Consider the following 9,496-nt stretch of genomic DNA (forward strand, 5'->3'; position numbering starts at 1 on the left):
GAATTTTCTCGAAGATAAATTTCAGCCTATAGCTGTTAACAAACTCAATGTTATATGCTAGCATATCAACCTATAGCATTTTACAAAACGTCGAAGTTTGGTGACCAAAATGCCCTCGGAATTCTCGTCTCGAAGCAAGTAGGAGACAAGAGATCGACTTTCGTCGACTTACTAGTGGTCCAATAAGTTTATATCAATAATATAAGGCATTAAAATCATGGATTTGATAACATTATGTATTTACAATAGAAATAACAGCAAGTTGTACCAAAATGGCTCCTCGGATCTCTCGTGCTGCGAAGAAGTAGAGAACGAGAGATCGACTTCGTCACCTTACTAGTGGTCCAATATGTATATCAATAATCATATTAAATCATGGATTTTTTATAAACATGATTGTAATTCAATAGAATTAAAGCAAGTAAAATAAATTCTTTCTTTTATAGGAATTTCCAAATTCCTTTTCGTACATTTACTACATTTATTCTCAAGCCGGGAAGGAAAAACATCACTTCAATAAATTCCAAGGCAAGCAATACAAGCATGCGCAAATCATGCCGAGGACGTACGGAGGCCCGATCCAACAATATTAAAACTGTGCACTGCTAGAGGTCGGTAGAATTGGCGCGAACCATTGGATGCATCATATAATCTACGAGGTGTATCGGCCGTTCCACAATAGATAACACATTCAAACAATCAAATCATAATTCATCAAGGAGCAAATATTCAGGGAAAAGGCAAGTTTCTCTTTTAAAAGTCAAAGAAATGATATCTAGCCTTTCTTTGAATTTTCATTAACGTTCGACATTGTTATTAAGCATTTTAAGTTTTGTCAACAAGGTTGCAATATTACAAGAAAGCATGCTTTTGGCCCTAAACTATCCGGACTAAAGCATAATAGTAGCTACGCACGGACTCTCGTCACCTTGTGCGTACGTAGCCCTCGCAAATAGGAGCCACTAACCAATAACTCACCTATGGAGACTATTCCCTCTTACAAGGTTAGAAAGGAGGACTCACCTCGCTCCGAAATTCCATGACCGCGTTCCTTTCCAACGACTCCAATTGATGCACAACGCCCCAAAACTATTCAAACAACGGGCAAACCAATAAAAATTCACTCTAATACTTGTAACCAATTCAAAATTATATAAGTTCCCAACTCCGCTCGAAAAGTTGACCAAAATGCCCTCGGGGCCACGTGTCCGGATTTCGAAATTTCTCGAAGATAAATTCTACCATAGCTTGTACTACTCAAATATAGTAATTTGCTCTAATTTTCATGCTCAACATTCAAGTAAAATTCCAAAATTTCAAATTTCTACGGTCTTCGCCTCAACAGAATCCAAATTTATACTAATTTTCCGATTGTCCAAACCCGTATATATATCATTTGTATTTACTTAAGAACTAGCACTAATTTACTTACTCATGCTTGGCGGTGAAAGATGAACACCTCAAAGTTGCTCCAAAAATCGCTACAATGAAGAAATGGGGTTGGAATGAACCCACCGATTTTAAAAGAACCCCACTGCCTTCAGGCACCTCCGCACTTGCGGTCTATCCACGTTGACCGCTCTACGGTTCCGCAGGTGCGCGCTTTCTACCGCTGCTGCGGTTTCTTTGCAGGCCCCCTTTTCCGCTCTGCGCCTCGACACCGCAGGTGCGGTCCCGCTCTGCGGCTGCATGACCGCATTCTGCGGTCTCTTCACTTCTGGTCCTAAAAACTGACATCTGCGGCTCCTCCGCCGGCTTCTGCAGCTCGGCACCTGCGGCCCAACGTCTCGCAGGTGCGGTTATACCAGCAACAGCAATGTCAGCCGTTCCAAATTCATTTTCTGATCCGTTAGCCCACCCGGAATCCACCCGAGGCCCCGGACCCCTGACAATCATACCACAGTCCAAACCATTACGGAACCTTGCTCGAGGGCTCAATCATATCAAACGATGCTAAAACCACACGATCGACCTCCAATCAAGCTTTATGAACTTTAGAATTTCAGATTCTACTTTTCGATGTTTGAATCCTATCAAATCACGTCCGGATTGCCTTCCAATTTTACAACCAAGTCATATTCGTCATTACGGACCTACTCCAACTTTCGGAATCGGATTCCGACCGTCGATGATCAAAAAGTCCACTTCGGTCAAACTTCTCAAAACCTTCAAAGATTTCTATTCTTTAGCCAAAGAGATTCCAAAATGACCGCACGGACCTCCCGAATTCAATTCCGATTAGCGCTGCCCACACCGAATCCCATTACGGTAGCTACTCCAGACTCGGAATCCAAACACGTTGACATCGATAACATACAAAGTGCGCACTTCAACCAAACTATGAATTTCTTCCAAAAGCTAACTTCCACAAATAGGCGCCAAAAACGCTCCCGGGTCATCAAAACCCGATCCGGGCATACGCCCCGTCCGAAATTCATCTACGAACTCTACTGAACCTTCACAGATCCCGATTCGAGGTCGTTTACATCTAAATCCCAATCTTTTAAGTCAATTCTCTTCAACTTAAAGCTTCGAAATGAGAATTCCCTCTCCAAAGTCAACTCCGAACCTTTCCCGAATTCAATTCCGGACCACGCGTACAAGTCATTAATACCTGAATTGAAGCTGCTCATGGCCTCAGAACTGTTGAAAGCGGCCGCGTCTAGGGCTTGTCATAAACGACCTGGGAGGGTCGTTACATTCCTCTCCCACTTAACATCAGCTCGTCTCCTCTGAACGTGCTAGCGAACCTGTACCGGGTTTTTCGAAAATCACTGTTTCAACACCTCGAGCAATCTAACTGTTCTATTCACAACTAGCTGGGCGCCCTAGCTCGAGTCAATCTGAAGATTATCCCTTTTTTTTCCACTTAAGCAATAAGCCGTAAGCCGACATTCCATCATCCGAAATCTCTGCCAGCCTGTTCTACTTAACGCTCACCGTTATCAATAACCACATGCAACACACAAAACATCACTGCATATTCTTAGCTGAATTCAACCTTGCACCACTTTACCTCACAGGACCACAATAGCATTTCTCTGATCGAATAAATCGGACTCCACGAATCTTGATGCTCTCCATTGCACCTCATGACTACATAGGTTCTTGCTCTAACGTCTTACAATTACCGGCCACAGACGGAAGAGATGTGTAAAGGAAATTCGATAAACCAACTACCGAATTCAACAAATCATTGGTCATATACTCCTTTTCAAAACCATCACCTCACCTTGAACAATTATGGTTCTAGGCCCTCTTTAATATACTTTCATATAATCGATGCACTGCATCCTTAAGATCCAATACCCTTGTCTCACCCAGTAGAACTGTCCAGGAATAGCACCGCCGGACAATGATCAAAAAGTCTCATACGATTCCAACAACGTGCTATATGGGTTACCAATTCAAAACGCGACACAAAGGAAAATGAACTCTGAAAAGGAAAATCCAAATTACCCCGCTCGCGAATCATTACCCTGTGAACGCGGGTCTATCATATTTAAACAGGAAACCCCGGCTCGGCAAGAATCATGCATTGCCGAGCGGGGCAGCACCAACTAACTATAAGTTTTCCCTCAGGAAAAGAGAAAAACAAAACACATAGGAACAGATACGGGAAACTGGTAACTCAACATCACACTATTGCGGTGCGTAACCGTCCAAACAACATAACCCATGGCGGCGTGCCACCCGATCCACACCACATTAAATTCACATTCAGGAGGTACACACCGAACTAAATGCTCATTACACAAGAAACTGTGAATATCGGTCGCAAGCACTGCTAAGTGTATAATACCCATCCCTGGGGGACACATAGCGCTATAAGTACAAAACTTTCAGCACAAAGCTGAGTGCGATGTACGATCTGAACCTCAAGAGCCATTTTGCTCATATAACAATCATCTTACGGCGGAACCCAAACACATAAGCAATTTCAAGTCGTCTGCACAACTCACACGGCGCAATATATCATACTTGAATACCACGTGATGGACAAAATCACACCCTTACTACTCTCACAAGGAGCGCATTACTGATACTGAACACATCTGGCCTGGATAGTAGAGGGCCCATATTCACATGTAACATCCCTCACAGACCTCAAGCTATTCTGATACGCACTGAACTAAGGCTATAACCTTCATAAAGGTCCATAAATACTCTCTTTTTCTCATAACATACAAGAACAACCATCATAACCGGAGTTAATCTCCACAGTCCACACCCAAGTAAATCGAGTGCCCTCCAGCATCAATCTCAATTAACGATATCCACAACAATCTTCCCAACTTGGGTTTAACTCTTCAACCAATCAATGACTATAGGCCACAAACTTATAAACCTTCAGACAGAAACAGTCTGTACATCCAGACCCGGCCGCAACTAATGCTAAAAAGCGATCCAGATTCCTTACCAGATGCGAGCCTTTTCACAAACATCCAGATCTCAGGTGACGTAAGCACATACACTCACTTTTAAACGATCGAAAACATTTCCTGCTCAATCCGAGCTGGTGACATCCCCTTGTCACGTATTGCAACCCTGATCTCTCACTTCCATTCCATTGCACTTCTCGCCGACAACATGCCATATTAACGATAGAACACGGACTTTCATCATAATCCGTGAACCACTAATAGAGTATACACTTCATCATATAAAACTTTTTACTTAACTCATTCCCAAGAGAACCATAGCAACAACGACGGAATGCCTCATAATGTGAATATGCAATCTCTAAGTAGTGCTAGGCCAACCAAGTTGACAATTCAACTATGGCTATTAATCTATCTTCTTCCAATTTCTATCCTTGATACGCTTTGAAATAATAAGTAACTCCATTCAAACACAAACCATTCATCCGCAGTCATCTCGAGTGACCTTGAATCACGAGACAAATGGTGTCTCCAAATCCCATGAACCATTCATTACCTCCCAAAGGCTACACTGTAGTCAAAACATCATAAACATTCTGTGCTTCTTCTCATAAGATGCTACAAGCTTTATTTCTTACCGTACATATAGGCTTGCAACCTAGGCACCACGATTTGCCCTTTAAATCACTAAGGCCGTTGTGAGAGCTACCCGTCTGACTTGCCACGAATATAATCAATCCTAAATCTCTCGCAATGAATACCCTAATCTGACTGACGACGTTATAATTCATTTTCTTGAATCATTCCTATACAGGGAATAAATCCGCGAAGTCGTTAGCCCAAGTTATGATACAGTGAGTCAATCAAGACCAGACCATAGCACACCCTTATACAATTTCTTTGGCCTATTCCAGTCTGCTGATCGAATTACATTCTGTATTCTCGCTAGCTGAACATGACCACAATATGCTAATACAGAACAACCAAAGTTAACCATGCAAAACCAATCATAGGCGGTGGGACCTCTGCCCACTTAGCTTGCAAGTACTGATACTAATCTCTGATCACCGTATTCTTATCTCATATTGAGAACTTCTCCATACGCACTTCTCGTATCTTTCTGTAAAATCCTTTTTATACTCTGAATCATCAACCAATTCGCACGATCCGATCTTTCATGCTGTATAACCAATAGATTTTCCGCAGAAGCTTCGCCAACCATTGCAACGCCGATCCGCTCATGGAGATACACCCACCTATGGATTTACGTCACGCTCTTACCAACGCTACCACAGGGGTGCAATCACCACGACATTATGACCATCCTGAGTCCCAAGCTCACTCTCTAGTGCACAGTCCATTCACGCCTCGTTGACATAATTAAGTAAGTAGCGCCGCATCCTTCCAATTTCAAATTAGTTGTATCCTTCTTCATTTAAGCAGTCCTTTTCGTTATATAAATCTCTGCCGCATAATATCCCATACTTCAAATTGAATCCGTAGGCCCAAATACGCATCATAAATTTCCCAAATCACTCCCAAACTCTCCCACTTTTGGCGAAACTCACCATTTAGTCGCGACTACCTGACCTTGTCTTTTATACCGGCTTCTGAATATTTTAACCACCGCTGACACTCGCCCACATGCCCCCCTTTTCCTCGAATCCTGTGCTGCTCAAATTGTGCTTAAATAAATCTATCTTCGTGGCACTTGAAGCCACAATTTGCTGCTACATTAAACCTTTTCAACGAAGATCATCTTTCATCGAACCGTCAACATTTGAAACACTGATTCAATCCTGAACATACCGCAACCCGATATCTGAACAGCCGCCATCTTCCAATAATTTTCACAATATCTTACCCAAAGGTGAATTATAGAGATCATAAACACCGGCGAACTTAGTAGCGTTCAATTAGGACGACGACCCTCATTGCATAGAAGAAACTCCACCCACGCTCGAAATACAAAGTCTCGTTACGTCCACCAGTCCACATTTGACCATTCTTAGTCCGATTGCCTTTTCCCCTGCCTGGGTAATTAAAATACAATCTCTTAGATGATGTACTAAGTAAACTCCCTTCAAAGGATCATTCACTGCCCGAACTAGGCAAACATCCTACCATCATATCCAATACTTAGCGGAACAATCGCTCATAGCAACCATGGTAACTTTGCCTTAGCTCGAGCTTCTCAGAAGTAAACCGCTACTGAGGTGAAACGATAGAATATCCTTCCACAAGGCAGACGATAATAGCTCAGATTACCTATGTAGGAGAAACACCCCGCACTGCATCGGTAGTCCATTAATATCTTCAATTCTCGATTTATAACAAGCGGTTCGCGTCGCATAAGATTGAATAGGAAGGAATTAAAGCATAAGCCTCCAGGGATCAATCGCAGGGATGAGGAATCAGAAGGGAAGTACTCCTAACAGTCCTCCAGCTCCCGAGGATAAGTACAAGATGTCTCCATGACCGATCTGCGAGACTCTACTAGACTTGCTCATGACTCGTGAGACCTACGGGAACCTAGTGCTCTGATACCTTGGTATGTTCACGACCCAAAATCCACTAAGGGCTGTGATGGCGCCGGACACCATCGGTCAGGCAAGCCAACAACAAATAACTAGTAACTTCTCGTTTTAAATATTTTCTAAAATCACTTCTTTTATACGTTAAACAATATATAATAATCCACGAATAAATAAGTGAAACATTACAATTTTTAAATTTCAATGAGATAAACCATTAACTATCCCAAGAACCGGTGTCACAAACATTCAGTTGAGCAGTTTACTAGGGAATGAAATAAAATATAGTAACTGTCCGCCATTCAAAGTGGACAGAAATAAAATACAGTACAATACGTCTGAAGGAGACTCTGCTGGCTGCCGGGTCGTCTCGATAAGTGCAGCTCACCTAAGTCTCCGTATCAACCATGCCGCTATGCCACTAAGCCACTAAGTCACACATGACACTGTGCAACAAAAATGCACAGCAAGTGTAGTATGGAGTACGGAAACTACGGTACTCAGTAAATATCCGTTAATCTCGAAGAAGAGAGACGAGAGGTAGACTTCGACAACTTACCTAGTGGTCCAAAGTGTTTATCAATTAATATATTAAATCGTTGAGTTTTATAAACATGATTGTAATTCAATAGAATGAAGCAAGTAATAATCTTTCTTTTATAGGAAATTTCCAAATTCCTTTTCGTCATTTATACATTTATCTCAAGCCGGGAAGGAACAACATCACTTCAATAAATTCCAAGGCAAGCAATACAAGCATNAGCGCAAATCATGCCGAGGACGACGACCCAATCCAACAATATTTAAATTGTGCACTGCTAGAGGGTCGAATGGCGCGAACCATAGATGCATCTATTTAATCTAACGAGGCGTTAGGCCCGTTCCACAATAGATAAACACATTCAAACAATCAAATCAATAATTCATCAAGGAGCAAATATTCAGGAAAAGGCAAGTTTCTCTTTTAAAACTCAAGAAATGATATCTAGCCTTTTTTAGAAATTCATTTACACATTCGATATGTTTTAAGCATTTTAAGTTTGTCAACAAGGTTGCAAGTATTACAAGAAAGCATGCTTTTGGGCCCTAAACTACGCGGACTAAAGCATAATAGTAGCTACGCACGGACTCTCATCACCTCGTGCGTACGTAGCCCCCGCAAATAGGAGCACATAACCAATTAACTCACCTATGGGGACAATTCCCTCTTACAAGGTTAGAAAGGAGACTCACCTCGCTCCGAAATTTCCATAACCGGCTTCCAAGCCCTTCCAACGACTCCAATTGATGCACAACGCCCCAAAACTGTTCAAACAACGGGCAAACAAATAAAAAATCACCCTAATACTTGTAACGATTCAAATTATATAAGTCCGCAACTCCGCTCGAAAAGTTGACCAAAATGCCCTCGGGTCCACGTGCCCGGATTTCGAAATTTCTCGAAGATAAATTCAACCTATAGCTTTACAAACTCAACTTGGTACGGGCATTATGATTTCCTAGTGATGTCATTTGGCTTTACAAGTGCCCCAACATCATTTATGGATTTGATGAACCGGTTATTTAAGCTTTATTTAGATTCCTTCGTGATCGTGTTCATTGATAATATATTGATCAACTCCCGCAGTCGAGACGAGCATGAGCAACATTTTATAGTTGCACTTCAGACTCTGAGAGATAGTCAGTTATATGCCAAGTTTTCAAAGTGTGAGTTTTGGTTGGACTCGGTCGCCTTTTTGGGGCATGTTGTATCGGTGGAGGGCATAAAAGTGGATCCTAAGAAGATTGAGACAGTTCAGAACTGGCCTAGACCTACTTCAGCTACAGATATTCGGAGCTTCCTAGGTTTGGTGGGGTATTATTGCCAATTCGTGGAGGGGTTTTCATCTATAGCAGCCTCATTGACTAGATTGACCTAGAAGGGTGCTCTATTCAGGTGGTCGGATGAGTGTGAGTTGAGCTTTCAGAAGCTCAAGGCTGCTTTGACTACGACGCCAGTGTTGATGTTACCTATAGGTTCAGGATCCTACACGGTGTATTATGACGCATCATGTATTGGGCTCGCTATAGTATTGATGCATGATGGCAGTGTAGTTGAAGGTTCATGAGAAGAATTACCCTACTCATGACCTAGAGTTGGCTGCCATTGTTCATGCACTAAACATTTGGAGGCATTACCTCTATGGCATGTCGTGTGAGGTGTTCACGGATCATCGGAGTCTACAGTATTTGTTCAGGCAAATGGATCTCAACTTGAGGTAGAGGATGTGGTTGGAGCTGTTGAAAGACAATGATATCACCATTTAGTATCATCCCGGGAAGGCCAATGTGGTGGTCGATACCTTGAGTAGAAAGGCTGTGAGTATGGGTAGACTTCGTATATTCCAGTTGGGGAGAGGCCTCTAGCATCAGATGTTCAGGCTTTGTCCAATCAGTTCATGGGGTTAGATGTTTCGGAGCCTAGTTATGTTCTAGCTTGCACGGTCTCTCGGCCTTCTTTGTATGAGCGCATCAGAGAGTGTCTGTATGACGACCCCCATTTCCTTGTCCTTAAGGACACGGTACGACACGATGGTGCCA

This window comes from Nicotiana attenuata, chromosome 2, assembly GCF_001879085.1.
Source record: "Nicotiana attenuata strain UT chromosome 2, NIATTr2, whole genome shotgun sequence".
Lineage (NCBI taxonomy): Eukaryota > Viridiplantae > Streptophyta > Magnoliopsida > Solanales > Solanaceae > Nicotiana > Nicotiana attenuata.